This window comes from Seriola dumerili, unplaced genomic scaffold (genome assembly GCF_002260705.1).
Source record: "Seriola dumerili isolate Sdu_G_001 unplaced genomic scaffold, Sdu_1.0 BDQW01000442.1, whole genome shotgun sequence".
Classification (NCBI taxonomy): Eukaryota; Metazoa; Chordata; class Actinopteri; order Carangiformes; family Carangidae; genus Seriola; species Seriola dumerili.
The window spans coordinates 1,797,114-1,818,980 of NW_019174697.1; positions in this window are offsets into that span (position 1 = coordinate 1,797,114).

Sequence of the window (21,867 nt, forward strand, 5' to 3'; positions counted from 1 at the left end):
TTATTAGGTTTCAGTGTCGGTGTAAGCTGCGGATCATGAAAACCATCTATGTGAGTGTGTTGTGGGAATATTCTCATGGTGGCTTGACAGTCTACTGGTAACAGTATAACTGCAGGCAGTAAATTGACCTAAACCAAGCAAAATACAGCAAAGGGAGACAGACAGTCCTGAGGGGCCGAGCTGGAGTTTAGTCCCAAAAATTGAACCTTCCCCAGGGTTCAGAAGGACAAGGGGGGATTGAGGGATGTAGGGATGTAAGGAGGGGTTGGGGGATCCTCTGGCAAAGACAAAGCCCACAGGGTTTCTACTATGAGATCTAACGTCGTCTGTGTAAACATGTCTGGAATGACACACTCAATGTGTGTGTCAAGTGTACTGCATGTGAAGCCTACTGAGTGTAAGTATCTGAAAGCAAGGCAGAAGGAACAGGTGAGATACAAGAATGTTGTCCATTTTCTTCGAGACCTGGTGGTCGAGATCCTCTCGTTTTTTATTCTTGTGTCTTGTGTTTAGATTTAGATAATGTATGACCATTTGACTGATCATTCTCTTTCCATTTTACAGAGCATTAAAGGAGCTATTTGTAAGTTATTTTATCGCTACACAGCCAACATTAGCATTAAGAGACGTTAACTTACTAGTCTAGAAGAAACATTGCAAGTTCAGCGTCAAACTTCATTCCTTTACTCACCAAGAGTTGTCTCCAGCAGTGGAAAAAAAACCCTCATGTTTTGTTTCTATTTCTATCATCTCTTTTCTTGTACTGAAGTTAGCATGCTAACCAGCTAGCCTCGGCTTGGTCGGACTGTCTCGTCATTGTCCGATACCGAGCCACTGTAACATCCAGGCTGCCCTGAAGAAGTAGTGCTGCTCAGAGGGCGTATTATAACCTTGTAAATGTAACAATGGCTGAAGCCTTTGACAAGACTGGTAAGTAAATAGCTGTTAATGCCAATGCTAGTTATGTAGCAGAAGCAAAACTCACAAATAGCTCCTTTAATCGCATAAATTCCTCTCTACAACATGTTACAATGTCAGACTGTCCTCTGCAAACATTTTAACATTTCATCAAATGCCCTGCGAGTGTGTTTCTAGCTGATTCCCCCTTGTTTCCAGTCTTTATGCTATGCTAAACTGAGCTAATATTCTTCTTAAATCATGTTATAGTTTAATTTATTGTTGTACATGAAAATGCAACCACTGTCTCTCTTTAAAATCATAAATTATTTTTATGGGCACATTTTGAAGATACAGTTCTTGAACTCCTTTGGAATTGCCCTTTCATTTGATATGTTTCTGCAGAAACCCAAGCAGGCTGTATTTCTCCTGTCCACAGACACAAGTTTACACTGTGAACTGGGTACAAACGGAGTTCATCATCATCTTGATCTTCTCAACCCCCCCGTGAGCTGAATGGACGCCCCACTGCGTCCAATCGTTTCTTCACCCACTGTCTATCTATATTAGACACAGGGTGACAGGGCAGCTGTCTCTGTGCCTTGTCTTGGTCAGTGTGTGCACACACAGGGATTCATGTGTGCCTTTGCAATAGATCTGGCATCGCAAATTAATGTTACATGGCTTGTTTGACTGAGTATGCTGTCTCTGCTCCAGTCTCTGATCCTGACATTGGACCCAAAAGGGGAATCATCACCAAGGAATTTGGCAGACTTTGATCACAGGGCTGTCCAGTGAGGGTGCAGGGTTAATGTACTGTGTGAGGAGGAAAGCATGACACATTCATCTTGTACTGAAGAATGGCTTTTGTGTGCCACAAATGTACATAACTTATCATCTAGACAGTGGTCTGTGAGTGCGCTTTGTCGGTTAAACAAGTGTGAAATCGCCCCCAGTTAATTGTCAATCAAATGCAAGTTCGCCATTTCCTGCTTTGACTTGTAGCGAACAAATTAACAGTAGTGGCTTCATTTTAAAGGCCGAGAACCACAGATGATTGTCATAAACAAACCATAATGAGACTATAATTGCTTGCCATGAGTGTTTACATTCCTCCACACAGAGCCTCCAGATAGAAGCTCTACAGGTCATACGAAAGCCAAAACTGTGATGATAAACATTCTTCGGACAATCATCCTGACATTTCTGTGACTTTTTACCCAGTTCTTATTTAGCCGAAAACATTTTAGGAAAAATTCAGTATCCAAAATTTTCCTCCTGTGGAATCCTTACATTAATGATGAACTTATGTTAAGAGAGAATGCAGGGTCACATGGTTACACTTCAGAGCTCGGTTTAGGTTATTTTGTCAGGATTGTTGTGTTTTGGCTGCTCAGTAGGTCACTGTTTGATATGTATGCTTGTGATGCAAGAGCAGAACAAAACTGTAGATAAAATATAGTAAGATTGTGAATGCTTTTCTAAATATAATGAATAAGATTATGTAGGAGTGAATCACCAAATACCTGAATTACAGATCAGGTTATGAAAATATTGTAGTGAATTGATGATACCTGTGGAGTAATACCCATGGAGCTGATAGGGATACAGATGCTTTACTGTAGATTATTTAAGGATATAGGGCTCATACCATGTGTTGGGTGAGTATAACAGGCTAACAATGATCTCTGAGCCTTGTATCAGCCCTGCACACCAGCATTAAAATAATGTTGGGGACAGAAGTCTTCTATGAGAACCTGTGGAGTTGGAGGAAATGGCCATCCATCATGGGCTGCACATGATGACATCTCTGACCCTGTGTCCTCTCTCTCTCTCTCTCTCTCTCTCTGTCTCTCATATCTCAGCACGGAGAGGAAAAAAATAAAGATTTATACTCTATTTTATAATGATTTTTTTTTCACCTTGAGAGATTTCCCCATTATTTTAAATATTGCATATTGACATAATGTAATAGTAGATTCACTGACCACTTGCTGAAAGAGGAACACACTTGAAGGCCAGCTCTGTAAATATACTTAAAAAAGAACCATTAACCTTTTCCAAATACAGAACTACACAAATCAAAGTGACCATCTTAATCCAATGTGTTTGAGAAAGTGGCAAATAGAAGCTAAGTTTTCGCCAATATGGCAAGGTACAAAGAGCACTCGCTAGGTCTTTGAGAGTACAGTCAGCCTCCACCAGCTCCACGTTCACGCCTCCATAGGCTAGTAAAAACTTTAATCTCCCTTTCACACAAGCAATATGAAAAGAGAATTTACCTGTGCAATCGTTAATGTATCACAGGAAATGTAAAAGATATTTATACGTGTATATATAGCAGGCGTTAAGAATGAGATTCTTTTTCCACAGATAGGCAAGAATGTGCAGCTTTTTCCTCCAGCAAAAGACTAAACCTTTGTGATCTCACTGCTGACTTCCTCCTCTGAGGTTGAAGGTGAGTTTATCACTGAAAACATCAGCTGCTTGTGACACCTGCAGACTCTCAGCCCTATACAGGGATCACTTGGTTAATCACTCAAAACAGAAACATTTCAAAGAGCCAGTGTGCAGTTTTTAGTCAAATGTAGAATAATTGTCAAGACAACTTTCCTCCCAAGCGAAAGCCTCTCTGCCTCTCCTTACACATGTACAGTACTTTATCGGTGAAACCCTTAATCCACCACAGCTGCTCAACTGTAAATACAATTAACCCCAGTGATTGTGTGATGTTGACTTTGGGTTTTGTACACTTTCTCACTGACTGCCGGTAGCCCGTGCTCTCTGAGGATGACATCATGGGTTTCAGGTTGCCCGCTGTGGCTTCGCTTCCCAGGGGGGTCGGGGAGCCCGAGCGTAGAGACCTGCAGGAGAGGAGATCCGTGCTGTGAATAGACATTCTCATTCTCTCTTCTCCCTCTTCTCCTCCTGCTCAGACACACACACACACACACACACACACACACAAACACACACACACACATACACACACACACACACACACACACACACACACACACACACACACACACACACACAGTCGACTGACCTCTCTACCACCTCACTCTGAGCTCAGAGTTTGTTATTGGCTCAGTTATGATGTGTTGACAGATGAGGCAGATGTGTGTTCCCCTCTTGTAGATAGGTTGTCGGTGTTGTTTTCAAAGTTGAAAAGCTCAGGAATTAGCTGAGCAATGACAATAATTTTGCCTTCATGGCAGTCTATTTAGAGGGTTTGGGATGCTTAAAAAAATCTGCGTTGTCAATTAACAAATACTGTTTTGTCTATGATTTTGTCCTGTGTGTGTGAGTGTGTGTGTGTTTTCTTTTTGGAGGGAGTATAGTGTGTGTAGCTACTCACATATATATTTCTCTGCTTTCCATGAGAGACCTAACAATTCCCTCTGGGAGACAGATGACATGTTGTATGCATTAATGCATGGCAGGTTTGAATTTTCTGTGATTTTGAAAAACAAAACAAAAAAAATGCAATCACCAGAGGCACATGAAACGCCATGCAGGGCTCTCTGGCTGTTTTAAAAGTCACTTTATCTCCGTAGAACAGAGTGATTCAGGACTCAGCAACCAAGGACAATACCAAAGTTTGTTTTGTGGCCATTTAAAAACCACCAAGGCAGTGAGTCAGGAATTATTTGCTCAGGATCAGATCCCTCTAACATTGCCAGTATTATGTAAAATATGAAGGCCATGTATCTTATTATGGGTTAGTCTGAATCTGGATTTTTCCCAGGCAGCGCAGGGCACAGTCTCATGACTGTCAGTCATTCTGTCAATCATCTGTTTTAGTTATTTAGAATTACTGGAGCCTGCAAAGTCAACCTCTTCCGCTGTGATGTCAAATAAGCATTGTGGGCTAGCTTTCCCCTGTTGCTCTTGCTTTCTTTTTCCACTCCCTGCATGGGCACACCTGGTGATGGCAGCCCAGAGACTGGGCTCAGAACATATACACACACACATGCATCCAAAACGAAGGCACCTACAAGGAAGCAGTGAATTAGAAAAACGTCATTTGGTTTTCTTGTTTCTGCGGAGTAGTTTTAAGTTAAAATGTGATGGATAGAAGCAAAAGGTTCATGTATTCGCCTGTCTGACAGCCAAGCTGGAAAGTTTTGGGATCACCTGGCTTCATGAGGGAAAACTTTTAACACTTGAGGATTGTACACAGTTAAAACCAAGGTCTGGAGGGAGGGATTTGTCCGTAATCCTGTATTGATCCTTCCTAGACAGGCTGTCTGGTGGACTGACACTCTGCCATACCTACAGGCACATAGCCACCCTGGCTGCGTGCCTCACCACATCTAACTATAGAAGCAAATACAAGCCGAGGCCAATTTGTGGCTGATTTAATGGCTCATAGTGGAGTCGTTATGTTGGCCCGAGAAAGACAGAATTGCCCATTTTGTTTTCCAGTTTAAATGTCAGTCCCAGAAGTCTATGCATTATTAGCTTGTTGTACATAAAGGCTGTGTGTTGTGGCTGTTTCACTGCTGCTGACTAACACACAGCATCCATCTATCCTGATTAAACTAAACTGTACTAGAGGGACTCAGCTACATTAGAAAAAAAGTTGCCAGCCAAGGTTGAGAGTTGGGAGGAGTCTAAATAAGCACAAATGTAAATATCCTGTATGTTTCTGAGTTACAAAGAATCCTGTTTGGTTTGTCTTGCTGTTTGCAAATACATCAAGATAGATGGTGAATATAATTAAAGCTGCCATCTGTAATTCCTTTAATTGTTCCACTGCTAAGACATCCAACAGTGTGGTTACATATCTTTAAGCATAAGATTCATTTACCATGGGTGGATACCAGCCAGTGCACACAACCACATGACTCTAAACTGTCAGCGTACCTCGACTGCATTAAATTCATTTGACTGGCTATAATTCAAACATATTGGAGCTTGAAGTGGTGTAGAAATGTTTTGATTTTTGCAGCAGCAGCAGGCTGACATTTTACATTTTTAGTCAAACGTCTTGACAACTATTGCATGGATTACCATAAAATTTGGTCCAGACACACAGTATATGTTCCCCTCAGGATTAAATCTAATACCTTTGGCAAATTTTTCATGTAGCACCATCATCAGGTCAAATACTTGTTTTATTGCTTTATTACCAAATTCCTGCAAAAGTAATGACATTCCCATGAGCACTAGTTGTAATTAGCAAATGCCTGCTTGCTAACGTGCTAAACTCAGATAGTGACCATTGTAAACATTAAACCTGCTAAACATCAGCATGGTAGCATTGCCACTGTCACAGCTCAAAGCACTCCTGTCCCTCAGTACAAGGGACTGCTAACATGGTTATGGACAGTTTTTTTTTTTTAAAGTCTTTGTACTGGTATTGCAGTGGACTTCATCAGCTCACTGGTCCACATGGAAGGCTTCCATATCTCCCACAGGCCAGTTAATAGTATAACGAAATGGTGGTATCAGTAGGCAGTAGGGTTAATGGTAGGGCACTTGTTAAAACAGGCAGCTGAAAGGATTGCAGAAATGAAGAGTCCATTGTAACAAGTGCTTTTTAAACTGGCCAGTCGCCTGATAGTGTGGAACTGCACAGTGATAAGACGGGGAAGGTTTATACAAATGAATGGATTTTAAAAGATAAAGGAAACACACTCACACTCGTCAACAGATGAGTTCAGTTTCCAGTCAATTAACAGTGTGAAGGCTGCAAAACCTCTTGTGATGATCACGGGAGGCCCTCCACTCCAGTGCACTGACTGTTTTTACTGCAGGCGGGTGTTGAAGTGTTACTTCTTTTTCTGAGATACAAATAAGTGCCGATTCTCTGACGTGTGCCAAGATAGCGACTGGTTTCCCAAATACCTTTCACTCTCTTGTGGGGTAAAGAGATGCAGCCACGTAGGGAGTGGTGTTCAGGTGTGCTGTCAAAAGCAGCTGTCAACGCCTCATTGAGAAAGTGTCAAAGAGCATTAAAGGACCTGTGAATGAGAATTAGAGTGAGTCAGTTCGAAGTAGAAATCTTTGGCTTTCATTTCCCAAAGACTCACACTGTATAAGCTTTGACTCTGTGAGTCGGAATGAAAGGAATTAAACTGTATTTGGCACAGAAATGCTGCTAATGATCTGAATATGGCGATGAATGTTGCCCTTTACTGCTTGCTTTCTGAACAAATGGACTGTGTCCAAGAACAATTGATTTCAGCCGTTGGCTGTGAAAGAGAAAACACTGGTAATTAGTTGACTTAAAGAGCCTGAAGTTTTAAGAAGTAATGTTCTAATATTGTGACCAAAAAGCTGGTTTGATGCAGTCAATCTGGATATTTCCAGTCTCTCAAATTTTTATATTTGTTTGTTCCAATCTCACTGATGGTTCATTTTGTCACAACACTGTTCAATACACTGTTCAATACAGTGGATTTGAATTGCATATTATATGCTTATATATATAAGCGTATTATATGTGCAATAAATTTGCTGAGCTGGTGAAATATTCAACAAAAGAAGGTAAAATGTGACTATTCCCTTCAAGAAGTTTTGTTCACTTCATTCCAGGATAAGTATGTTGCCATTATGTCGCTTAACTCAATTTATGTATTAAGAGATAAAAATTGCCGCAGCACTGCAACACACCAGTCGTAAAGTAAAGAAAAACTCAAGTCTTGAAAATCACCCAGAAATGTTCTCCTGCAGAGTTTTACACTGCCTGTGAAAACAGTTGCATAATGTCCTCTGTGTGTCTGGATGAGCTTTTAAAATTTGAGAAAGGTCAAGTGACATAATTGGGAGTAATCTCAGGCTGGGGTGAGAGACTGCAAATCTTTAACAGAACGTCTGCCTTAAAAAACCTGCTGTGGAGACAGCTCAGTACTATCCTTTGATGCATTATGGGAAGCGTAGGATTTCTTTTTGGTGCCTGACCCATAATAGGGCATAAATTCAGGATCGCAGTCTCTGCTGGATGATTTTCAGCCCCCTAACTTTATCAAAGTGCATCAGTAAAACACCGGAGTACTCCTTTAGTACGCATAGTAACACTTTAAGCATATTGGGTAAACAGATGGTCACAGTTTAAGTGGTAGATGCAGCCTGCTTGTTTAAAGCACCTGTCTATGGGACAGCAGTTACCAAACCCAGCCAGTGGCCTTGGCGACCAACTGGGGTGCACCACTGCTTTACAGGATGAACGCATGAAGCCGGGAGCATGAAAGATTGTAGGTCTCACAATACAGTAAAGTTAAATATATAAAACTTCTTGCATGGGAAAAAGAACAAAGCAGAACAATGACTGTTGATGGATTGAAAAAATATATATACATATATATATATATATAGTTTTGGTGTGTATCAGTATGCCAGAAGAAGAAAAGGTAGGCTGGAGAGAGAACGAGCGAGAGCGAGAGAGGACAATGGCTGGAGTGTGACTGAACAGAGTCAAAACGTGTGGTTGCATTCTCGCTTTGTTCCATGAGATCACAGTTGTGGCAGATGCAGGGTAGACTGGGAGCAGCTGTTTTGCTCTCCGTTCTCCAGTTACAGACGCTGGCACTGCCTGCACTCTGGGGATGGGCAGAGGGGCACGTTGTCGAGTCTTAATAGTGTTTGTTCTCTGAGGGTGGGCACAAAGAGTCCTCAGACCCCGCAGTACTCCACCAGTACTCTTGGCATCGGAAGAGAGGGATGCGGCCGAAGGTGTTAAACAGAATGGGACTGGTGACAAGACATAACACGCAGCTGGTCCCACTCTCACAGGACCCCTGGCGCCATTAATTACTCTGACGGTGGAGTCGACAGTTAACTCAAAATATTATTGGAAAATGCTCTAATTTATTGTGCTTGAATGTGGAAGAGTCAGATAGAAAATCACTTCAATTCACAAATGTATACAATATGTAAGGAATTGAAGACATACTGAGAGGTTGGCAAAGTGGCACACATGATATACCAAGAGCTTGTTTTATTATAAAGGAAAGGAAAGAGCTCTAATGAGAATTTAAACACAGTGCACCCAGCTGTGCGACTTATTCCCATGAATGTCTACAGTTCTCAGAAGATACAGTTTCAGTTTGGACGTTTTAGGAAGAATTTACTGTACTGCAGAATTAATTAATTTGTGTGTATGCAGGGCACCAAATGCCAAATCTTCAATATTTTACAGCAGAAAGCACAGTTGTTCTTAACAAATCCCTGCCATGTCCGTCATTCATCACAAGTTCAATTTTCAAGCATTTGAAATATTAAATGTTTTAATTTTGAGCTCTAAAACTTTGTGAACAGCATTTGTACCTATAGATTCAACAATAAATTGATTAATCGATCAGTAGATTGAAAGAAAATTAATCAGGGATTAATTTAATAATCATTTAAGTCTTTTTAAAACACAAATTGCAAATGTTTGATAGTTTCTGTTCTCAAAAGATTCTCAGAAGGTTTTTTCCATATTTGAATATTTTTGAGTTTTGGACTGTTGGTGGGACAATCGAGACTCTTAGGATATTTTGATGTTTCAGTGTTTTCTGATCCTTTAGAGACAAAACAATTAATTGTTTAATAAAGAAAAAATTCTGAAAATGAAAATGAAAATAATCATTAGTTGCAGCTGTATTTCATACATTGCGTTTCATTTTATCATCTATGCTCCAAACTTTAACAAAGCACTCTATACTGAACCAACACCAACAATAATACCATCTCTGTGCAGCTGCAATCTGGTGCAACGGCTTTTCAACGTTCTTCACACTCTGTTTCCACTTCTTAGTTCTGCCCCATTGATGTTGAATATACCTTTATGTGCATAAATGTTTCCTGCGCTATAGCTCAAACATAGCTTACACTGTACAACCGTGATCACAGTACCTTTTGTAATTGCTTGTATATTCCACAAGTGCACAGATGTCTCATAACCTTGTGAGAAGTGTGGTGAGAGCAGAAGCTTTGAAGGTGGAAACAGTCTAATGAGATGCTTCAGCCAACGAGTTTCCAGTCTTCACAGCCAGAAGCCCGAGTCAAGAGAGCAGAAAACAACTGAATACGATTATTTACTGAAAATCAACACTTTTCCATGGAATCATAGAGGCAGAGGTAATCCACACAGAGTGGATTTTACTAGTGACTGCAGGCATTTTCTTGTTGTGAGAGATGTGGTGCTTCTTGGCCGAAAGTGCTGATCACAGATAAGAGGAGGAGAAGTTGAATGGAGAGTTTTAGATGAGGGTCAGATGTGGAGGGTTAGTTGAGATAGAGTCTCTTTTAGATCAGGTACAGAAGCTGACAGCTCACCAGACTTATAGTGTCTGAACAAGACTAAACTGCTGAATCATGTGTGAGTCATAGATTAGTTGAGCCAAGCTAGTATGAGTCAGGCCAGTTACTCACTGCAAATGCTTTTCAATATGGCACATGTTACACAGACTTACTGAAAAAGGGAGATCTATCACTCAGTCTCAAAGCAAAACAGAGAAAGTGTTGCTGGTCACAACATTTTTTTCATGTTTTTTTACACAAGCTTTTATACAAATACCATACCAATACCATAGTTAAAAACAGCCTGACACTATGAATTTATTATTGTTTTATTAGTTGTTGAACCTGCTTTTCTTATGTCCTTAGGGTTGGAAAGAATAGTCAGACAGATGCTGGATTTTTCCGATAATGATATATCAGCCAATAATCACTCTTTAAGCTACTGTCTTATAGTGGCCAAGCCGATTTATCAGGCTGGCTCTGCTGGAAAGGCATAGCGCTTCTCAGATCAGATAATTAAGACTCATCCATGACAGACCTCTGACAGAAAATCAATATTGTATTATATTATATTATAATATAATTAAAGTTTCTTGTCAAAGAAATGGTTAAGAGGTCATAGACTTATAGCCACGACACACACAACAACAAACTAATTAAGGACTTTGTTCAAATAAAATTTTAATACACTTGGACATGTTGCTCCTGACATCATGCGTGACTCAAATTCTCCTTCAGTTGGTGTTTATCCACATACTTTAGTATAAAACTAAAATATAAGACTAAAATTAGTTCTCCCTCCCAGCGGATAGCACTGATGGATCCAGTCAGTCGCCCAGAAGTAATAAAAACCGTCACGAAAGCCAAGAGATGTTGCAATTTCAGAGGATATGAGGAGAAAGCTGCGTTTTATCATACTCCATCCATAAAGATTACTTTTTGTTGGTTAGTCCTTACTCCTGGAATGACGTGAAACGCCGGCTCATATTTTACAAACAAGAGCCCAAATCAGACACACCGTCTCTGCTCTGCAATTTTAGTAGTGGAAACTGTGTCTGTGGTTGCATCTGAAGATGCTCGGTCATGGCTCGGGCCGCCTGGTGTTGTCTTCCTCCCTGTCAGCAGTGTGGGGATGGTGCCCACAATGATGTGCACTTACAGTAAGTGAAGGAGTGATGTTTCAGAGATGGATAGCATTTCCAGTATTTATCGACTGCTGCGAGGCGGCCCTGGATGACACTGCATTCAGATACATTAGCGGTAGAGGGAGTCTTGACGGCCTGTCAGAGGGAAAGAGGGGGTTGAGAAGTGAGGAGGGCAGACGTTGAGACATCACCTAGCTTATAGTCAGACGCAGAGGCATCGATCGCAGCCCCATTGCTCTCCGGGCTGCTTCCTGTGTTTTCATTGTGCTATCATTGGAAGAGAGCAAACAACAACGTCAGGGGGAAAGGCTACTGATAGCTCTGTATCTGATTTGCTCGGATCTCCAGGGAGAGAGATTTACATTCACTAGCACACATAATAATGTATGTATGTCTGCATGCCACTGAATATTACTGATGGAATACTTAAAATAAAAACACAACACAATTATATCATGCACACACACACACACACCCACACACAGTTCATTGCCCAAGAGAAGGTATTGGTTCAGTTTTAATCAGGTCTAATAGTGGTCTTCATTCATAATATGTCCTCAACTCACTCCATTTATATCCTTGTCATTTTATCTCTTGGAGGTCTGCAGTCAATGTCATTCATTCATTTTCTACCGCTTATCCTCTAGTAGGGTCGCGGGGGGACTGGAGCCTATCCCAGCATCCTTTTGGGCGAGAGGCGGGGTACACCCTGGACAGGTCGCCAGTCCATCGCAGGGCAAACACACAGAGACAGACAACCATTCACTCTCACAGTCACACCTATGGTCAATTTAGAGTATTCAATCAGCCTAGTCCCCATTTGCACGTCTTTGGACTGTGGGAGGAAGCCGGAGTACCCGGAGAGAACCCACACAGGCACGGGGAGAACATGCAAACTCCATACAGAAAGACCCCGTGTCCGAGCCGGGACTCGAACCCGGCTTGTTGGGAAAATTCTTAAAAGCTTAATCTGTCGTTTTTTGACTAAACTGACTGAAGAGTTTGACTTTAAGATGAAAAATAAACATTGTGCATTGAAGATATGAGACGTGGTTCCCGGATCAAACCTGGAACATGGATGGTAGTAAAAAGAGCTGTTGTGTTATATTTTACTAAGCAAAGCTGTCCAGATAATCCAGAGGATCTGCCTCCTAATATAGTCGTTGTCTTTTGGGAGTGATTATGTTTTCCAATGTTCCAGTTTATTTTATTGAATGCAGTTGTGTTCCTGTTATACATTTTGGGAGTGGGGCTACCCTCGTGTTTTCAGTTGGATCATCAATTCTTCCTTTAATTATTCTGACAAGTTTATAGCTTTGTCACCTTCACCACTTCTACAGCAGGGATGCTTGTGATTACAGGAAGGATGAGAGTGTCTTTGTGTGTGATATGAATATAGTGAGGTAAAGTATTTATACCTACAGTGATCAAATCCTGGATGAAATGAGGACGCTAAGTTAATGTGTGCATGTTTGCATCTAAATGAATGGAATCCTATTGTAACTGCACACAGTGAGAAAAGAAATAATTTGTTAATCCTACAGATTCATAAATGATTCGTTAAAGCTAACAAGAGGAGAGGCTGCTGTGTGATCGTCCCACTTGTCTGAGACTTAAGAAACAATGTGTGTATGTATTCCCATGATTCTTGTGGTAATTTTTTACACCACTGCACATGAATTATGTCCAAAGTGCTCTATAACTTCACACAGATGTGAACTATTAAGACATACTATTGTGCATCTCCTGTAGCACTCTACTCCCTCACAGACCGTCCATCACAAACATCAAGCATGTCTCTTGTGATTCCCACACTCAGGACATGAATATTTCAAATTATGTCAGACTGATATTAAAAGATTTTTTTATGACTACATTCTTTTACCTCAAACTAATTGCCTAAAACAATAAATATTCCAACACAGACAAATTTATTTTCATCTGTGGAACAGGACTGTGAGTCTGTGTTTTTGCAGTTAAATATGTATTACACTGTAAAAAAGGTTCTGTCTCATTTTTGTCAAACATTTGTTTCAAAGCTGCTGAGACCATTTCATTATCCAGCCTCAAAGACAGGTGTGTTTTTTTTCCAGTATGTGTGTATTGTGTTAGATAGGTGAGAGGGAATACAGACAGAGAAACAGAGAATTGTAAACTTGTAAATTGTAAAACTCACTTTTCCCACTGAATTAAATGTTTCTGTTGAGGCTCAGGCCAAGCAGTTGGACTGTTTCTCCTAATTAAGGAAAAAGGTGTCTGATTGACAAATGAGCACTGGGTCAGCCAGCCAAGCAGAAACAGGGTTTCCCTGCCAAGACTGCAAGGCCTCTGGGTTTCCCATCAGCCATGGGAGCAGATGGTTTAATGCTCACTCAAACCTTCTTCGAGGAAAACAGGGGAAGTCTCATCTGCTTTTGCCAGAGCTGAGGGATTAACAAGTGGGATTACTGTACAAAAAGAAATAAATGGAAATGGTTGTTTGATGATTGTTTATTGATTGATTAGCTCACAGAGTCATTCTCTGATTTCTGAGCTGGCAGACAAAGTGCATGTGATGGGATTTGATTCCTGCACTTGAGTTACACTTCAGACTTGACCTTCACTTGACATCAAATGACTTCAGACTTGACTTTTGTTTCACGGACTTGTATGAGCACCCAAAAACTGGATATGTGAATTGCATTGTTGCACTGTATAGACAGCCTAATGTTATATTTGCTTTGTATATAACTGTGACACATCTGACCTTCACATTAAAGGTTGCATATTATAAAGTGCCTTCTTTGATTATAAAAGACATAGATTCAAGGCTCCAGTGTATAGGTCCACACCAGATTCAGCTGATGCAATGTAATCCACATTAGACCGTCTGTTTGGCTCGTTTCAGCACTGACTGACCATCTGGGAGAGGAGATATAAATATACATGATGGTTTTTGGTACTTAAAATCACAAATACTTATTTTTATGGATATCAAAACTTAAAATAAAACACTGGGAAAGTGTAAAATATGGGACCTTTTAATGCTTAAAAAAACACAACAGTAGTCAAATGGAATCAGCTGTAGTTTCTTTTGCATTAAGGTTTATTGAAGCCAATAAAAAGACAACAGTAGAAAATTAAATATCATCTTTTAAATTAGACTTTGATTAACATAACAGCATTTCAACTATATGATGATTACAGTGTTCTAGTTAGATGTTGTTCCTTCATTCATATCAGTCACAGTGCCAAGCATTCAAACATCCACATCTGCTTTTGTCTATCTAAGATTATCAGCTATTGGACGGACATGGGTTAGAGAGACATGAACATGGAAGGAATTAAATTTGTGTTTATGGTGATTATCATCATCAGTGTTTCTCTCGAAGATGAGCAGAGTAACAGCTGAAAGTGGGATGTTTAGCACAGTAGACATCTTTGTTGGCATCCGCAATTCCGTCTTTCCTGGACAGGATTTGCTGTGTTGAGCTTTCCGTTCGGGGAAATCCTTTAAAAGTAGAGGCTTATTTTGTTGTGATGGATGCGTGTGTGTGAGTCTGTGTGTATTCTTGTTGACACGAACAACAGCAACAGTTGAGATTTAAGCTGCCCGTGTTTATCATTTGATGGATTGGCCTCAGCAGTAAGGGCTATAAGGTCATGAAGAAGATGATGGCATACAATACAAACATTTTATTAAATTGTTGGTTTTATTTTATTAAAAGTTTTATTTACTTCACTTATCTTTGTTGTCGCTTCAAAGGAAATTTGTTTTGCAGCAGTTATTGAATACAATACAAGACGCGTAGTACGGAAGTTGAGAACAGCCATACTTGTAATTATTGTTTTAATGTTGTCATCTCAAGATCACGAGTTAATGATTTAGAAGAAGTAGAGTGTGGTGGGTAAGGCCATGGCATTTTATTAGGAAGATATAAGATGAAGATTGAAAATGTGCTCAAGCTCTTGATATGAACCTCGTCCAGTGCATATTCAAGATATCATGTAACCGTTCATGTTCATGCACTGCTCATGATTTACACTGTGAAAAGATCAAATCTGTGTGATATGTAATCCTCTTGATGTGCATAAAATTTGATTATTTTCTTGTTGCACTGGTTGTGCAAGATTTAATCAACGTATTCGCCCTAGAATAAGTCATTTAGCGATTCTGCAGCTCCTTGAAAATGTACCGCACATTCCTCAGCAGCTGCAAAAAGAAATACTTTTTGCTGCCGTGGGGATTTTATCAACTAAATGGGGAAACACCTCACACATCTTACAAGCAGTTTTGTCTAAGAATCACCTATTGATGTAGCTCAGTGCGGATACTTTCTTACGTCTTGCCTCTGCCTTACCACAAAGAGATAAAAAATTAAGCCAACCTAGACCCAGAAAAGTAGCACAAAATAATCAACTAACCTTGCCTGTGTAAGCACAGGTTGAAGTATATTTCGGTACACTAAAATTGCAGTATAATACCCGATGTGTACCTCTACTGTGCTTCCCGCCTAGTCACAGATGGAAAAAAAAAATCCACTTCACCGAAAGGTCACTATTCTTGATTTGCTCCAGCATGGAAATAGGACTTTAAGTATCAACAGCTGTGAGATTCACACATTACGACTATTGGGTGTCCTCGTCTGAACAGAAAACCAACACCTCATTTAATTTACTCATTTAGGCAATCACTTAATTTAATAAGTGGCAGTTGAGGGGGCAATTATGGTAATTGTATCGTTTCATCTCTGCCTCTGTTGCCTTGTCTTCAATTGCTGCTTGAGTGCTTATCCTCTCAGTGCATCTTCACTTTAATTGAGGCTGATCTTTATCATCATGTCGGTGTATTTCTAGAGTGACAAAGTGATTTATAGCTTCAAGAGAAGCTTGTAATAACCTCTCTTTCTGAAATCCTCCTTCAGATGGACGAAGCAGCTGCAAAGATAAGGACAATTATGCCGCTGAAATGTTACTAGTGACCACATAGGTGCATGCTGTATCACTGTAGCCTTCACACCACTGACAAACACACAAAAGAGCTTTCAGCACTACAGCCAAGGGAGGGGTGTGGGTGCACATGGAAAATATGCAGAGAAGACTCCCTCCCTCCCTCCCTCCCTCCCGCTCTCGCTCTGCACTCCCTCTCAATCACACTGCAACAACACAGAGCAGGTAGTTTGACCAGAGGCAGCGGACCAGCCCCTTCTATAGATTCCCCTCCGAATTACAAAGCAGTAAAACAAAATTTATCCAAACACCATTAATCACAATGGCCAGGAGAGTCTGGTTTAATGAACAGAATGTTTCTGGGGGCATCTACGGCCAGTTAATTTGCCATTTAAACCCCACCTGTCTGTGTCAACTAGTCCGTAGAGAGGTGCATAAATGGGGCCCAATGGCGGTTCCAAGGGTTGGGTTGTATCCGTTCCTTCATGCATTACTACAGTCAGGGACAGGGAACATGGTGAAAAGGATCCAGTGTGCAAAAGGCTGTAATGAATAAAGTAAAGGCTGTTTAATTTGTCCAGATATGCTGTCGGTACATGGAGCCAATTACCCTGTTTTTTTCCTGTGCAGTTTATTTTATATGTGGGTATGTGAGTATGATAGTGAGGTTTAAACACACCTTTCATTTGTGACATTGGAAAAGTAAAACTTCCAGATAGTGGAGATAATTGAAACAGCGTTAAATGACAGTATTTAATCCCAAAACACTCCGACCAAAGCTTGTGAATTTTGGAGTTTTTCTCAATGAGATCTTGAAAATGATCTTGAAAATTAATTTTATTGTGATCGTTAATGTTTACTAGTATTGCATTGAAAGAGGACATTGCGATTGGTTAAGTTTGACTGACTTTTTTTTTCTCTAAATCTTCACTTGGTTGCCCTTGTTCACAGTCAGATTGCAGATGCTGTGATTGGACAGTTCAACTGATGAAAGGGTCACTAAGTATTGTAGAACCACAAGACAGCCATGTTTACTGTAAATTGCAGTGACCAGTGTCCCTTTGAAACCACGTTTTAATACATACAAATATCATTTGAAATTTTAGTGAAAATTAGCTTGCTGCTAAAAAAAAATATTTTTTTTAACTTGAAAGTGGAAAACCACTTCTAAAGAATCAACAGCTAGATTTTTCTTTTAAAATCTTTTTACAGCTTTTGTCACAAAGACAAGAATTAAAGTTGACCATTTTAGTGACCACCCTGTATGTTAAGTGGCTACAGCCTCATTCATTTCTTTGTGTCCCAGTCACCTCAGACTCACACTTCCCAGTTTATATTGTTTTTGACAGATTTGACACAAACCATGTCGTCCAAGCTGCTCTCTTCATTAAACATTTCCTGCAGCTTGGGTACGACATTCCTACACGCGCTCAGTGCACACACACAATTAGTGCTTGTTAAAGAGCATGTGATATGGTAAATACACCACCATTTTCCAATAATTACAGCCTCCTGTGAACCTTGGAGGAAGCAAGTGCTGTGGGTGACTTGCTTAGTGTCCGTCTGAAAGGGCTTAACCTACATAATGTCCTTTTAAACTGAAACTTCAAAGTGCAAACTGTTGTCTCTGCTCACACTTTACCCCCCTACACACACACACACACACACACACACACACACACACACACACACACACACAGACATTCCATGCTTGTCTTGCATTTTTCCATTTCTTTGACCCTGTTGCAGTCCCTCTCCGCTGCCTATTTAGCCCTTCAGTGGCTAGCAGGACTAATTGGAGCAAGAGACAGGTGGAGCCACTCTGTAGCAATCAGTCTTGTTAGTGGCGGGGCTATAGCTCACACTGCGATCTTTTTGTTTTTGCAGTGTGAACAGTGGAAGGAGGGCATGAACTTTTGTCACACTCACATGGGGCCCCTTTACAGCCCGCCAGGCTTCAGTTATTGCGGTTGATGTCAAGGTTCTGTGTGTAACAGTATTAAAAACATCTCTCTCCATGAGTGTATACCTTAGAAAAAGAGGAAATGCATGCTGCTTTTATTCTGAAAACGTAGTCTTCCTGTCATTTACACTCTTGTGGTGCTTCAGATTCATCTATTTGTTTTGGGTGTGTGTGAGTTCACACAGATTTAAAGATACAAGATGATACTGCTGCGCACTGACACATTTCCCCTTGCTGCATTTATTCAAATGGGCATCACCACACATCCTGGTGCGATCACATGTCTATAGATCTCTTTGGTTCCCTTCCCCTGTTTCTGTGTCAGTGTGTGTGTGGTAAGGTACCAGCTCGGTAATGATGTGTCAGTGTGAGCATGTCCACTGTGCGCAGACATGTTGCAGTATAATGCAACCAGGCAGGTGTGAGGGTCACAGCCAGTTTGTGGGCCAGCGTCTTGAACCCTGCTGTCTGCTTTGTCTGACCGTCAGAGGAACCCCTTAATTAGACCCTTTGGTTTGCAGCGTCCACCCGACGCAGCCCAGCAGACACTCAGCAACAATCCCTTCATTAAATGCTCCTGGTTGACTTGGCAAGAAGAGCCTCGGTTTCCCAATTCCTGCTGCACAAAGGCCATGTTAAGAAAATCTCCTCTAATTTTTCACTTTGAATTGAGAGCACCTGTTTTTTTTTTTTTCTTTTCTGAGAAATGATGATGTGTAATCGTCATTTCTGAGAATATTCTGATTCAGCAAGTTGCTATGGCTGGTTAAAAACTCAGACAACAACTTGTCTAAATTGTAACGGTTAAACTTTGTGCTTTGTGAGCTTCTGGAAAAACTCACATTACACAACAGTGTGTTGTTGAACTGCAACACACAATAGGTATAAATACATTTTAGTTGGCCAATGGACTGTATATCAACCTGTTCTCAAAAACGTGTTTTTTTTTTTTTTGTCATTCCTAACAGGTCAGAATGATTAATTATAGGATTACACACTGCTGCACAATGTTATTTCAACAGAATGTTGCCTTTGGTTAGTGCATGTCTGCAATGTGAGTACATACTATTATGTAAGATGCCAGAGTAGAGTAGAGTGATCAAGTGGCCAGAAAATGAATGGGAACAGAGCTGTGAAGGAATTAACTGAAGTATGGCTCACTGGCAGCCACTCCTGCTGACAAAAACAAGGAGGCTTACTCAGTAGAGATTCAGCAAGACCTGGCCCAGTGACCTTCAGAGCTACAGAGACCGAGAGGGAGAGGGAGAGGGAGAGGGAGAGGGGAAGGATTTCATTCCACTGTTCTTGGCCGGTCCATGTTGTTGACCGGGCCATGGAAAATCACAGGGCACTTTCTTAACGGCACCTTCAGAGCCAGACAGACACCTCTTTACATCTGTAAGGTTGTGTGGCTGTTTTGTAACCACTGTGCCCATGGGTGAAATCTGAGCCACAGGTGTGTTTTAGGTGCAGTCACCAGTTGGTCCACAGAGAGGTTCCTTGTGCATTGTTGTAATCACAGCCTTTCAGTGAACGTCAGTGTTAGTGGTCAAATATAAAGAGATTACTACATTTTTGTCCCACCAAGTGATTTGATCAGGTTCTCATGAAGAAGCTACATCAGGGGGTAAAAGAGAAAAGTGAATATTTAATGAGGAAATGTGATCAGGTTCTTTGCAGCTAATCTGGACTTTTATCTTAAACATTGTGCGATGATGTTCCTCAGCTGTAGCTGTTCAATACCAGATTCTGCAGAATAAGAAACCATTTCAGGGTTATTCAGTGAATTTGTAACAAAAGAATATAATGTAAGAAATGTTTTTTTTATAGTGGAATGTTCTGTAACATTTCATTAGAACTAGTATATTACATTACAAATGGAATAAAAAAAGCAAATGAGAAGCAGACTCTAACTCTCTTTCGTCCACACAGCCACTATATAATCACAGTCTTAGATTTAACATCATGTTGTCTCAGGGATTTGCAAAGCAAATGCTGATCTTCCTCTGAAAAATAAAAAAGTGTTGGAGTCATTGTTGTAAACAAGTAACAGAAACTAAGCCTGTGAAGTGAAATGTTCTCAAAAATGTTAATGTTAAAATAATTACCAGTCTGAGCCACACCAAAGTTTCTTTTGATGATTTACAAAGGCAATGTTTGCCAACTTGCAGTATTATCACGTGCACCTTGGACGTAGGCGTACTGTCTTACTCAGAAAGTTTACCAGTCGCCTCAAGGTAGCTTCAAGTGTCAGATTGTACTGGTTCAACTCCACACACCTGTATATATGTGGTGTCTGTGTGTGTGTGTGTGTGTGTGTGTGTGTGTGTGTGTGTGTGTGTGTGTGTGTGTGTGGGGCATATTTCTAGATACTCATAGGCATAAACTGTACTACTTCATGCTTCACAATTACTGGCTCATCCACTAGCTATGTCACTAACAGCTGACTAGTAACGTCCAAATCATATTCACGGAGTTGTACCATAATAATCTGACAGTTCTATTACTCTGCTGATACGCTCCACCACCCCAACCTCTCCCTCATGTGCTATATTTTTGGGCATTTTTGATTTAATTACTTTTAATTATGTGCTGTATTTGTTGAGTGGGTTCATTCTTCAAGCAGCTTCTGTGTCGTTTGGATTCTTTGAGAGCCCCCACAAAGAGCAGACACTTTTCTCTCTACGTGACCATTTGCCATAGACGACTGAAATTAGATTTTTTTTTTAAATAGGGAGGCAATGGAGAAAACCCTGTCACACCAGGTCCAGTGCCTGGTACTGGTTTGACAGGACAGGAGGCCTACTCACTGACAGGTGGGTTATGGGCTTTGTAAGTTAAGAGAAGGAGTTTTAATTGAATCCATTGTGGAACAGGGAGCCAGTGGAGGATGATTGTGAGAGGATAAATGTCAACTGGGAGAGATTTGTTCTTCTGTTTATACTGAGATATTCAGTATGAATATAATATCAGATTGAGCTCCGTCCTGAAGATCAGTGTGCTGGAATACTTTGGATTTGCAGGTTTTATGCATCAATGTGGTGAAGTACCTTGATTGTCAGGTACGTAATTCTCTGCATTAACCAAAATGAGACATGATTTAGTCATTTTACAGTTCTCAATTACATCTTTACAAAAACATTTTATGATGTTGAGATATAGAATTACATATATTATGATTAAACTTACTATAGGTATGATAATGCTGTGGCTAAAACACAATGCCTGAAATACTGCTTTATGTGCCATCTCCGATTTACTTTCAGTATGAACAAGTTTAACTGGCTAGAAGCAAAGTTTTGACATTTACGACATTTACGACCGACACAGACAATCAGCCCAACAGAAACTGTGAGGCTGCCACAAATTTTAATTATCACTTGCACACTGTGCATCTTTATGCATGTCTGAATGCTGCAAATTCAACTGTGGAAACATCATGTTCTCACCTGGTTGTCAAGGTTGCAACATAGTTTTGAGTTTACGAGAATTACTTTCATCCATCAGACAGGTCAGATCCTGAATTAAACAGCGGAACCTGATAGCTGCACTTCATTTTCTGTTTGAAACTTTAAACCCCTCTGAATGCAATCATCACATTATTCTCCAGAATTGATTGCACTCCTCGTTTTTCTGCATTTCTCCAGTTGTTTCATGTTGTTAGTCAGTAAAACTGGCATAGAAAAAGAAAGGGGGGGG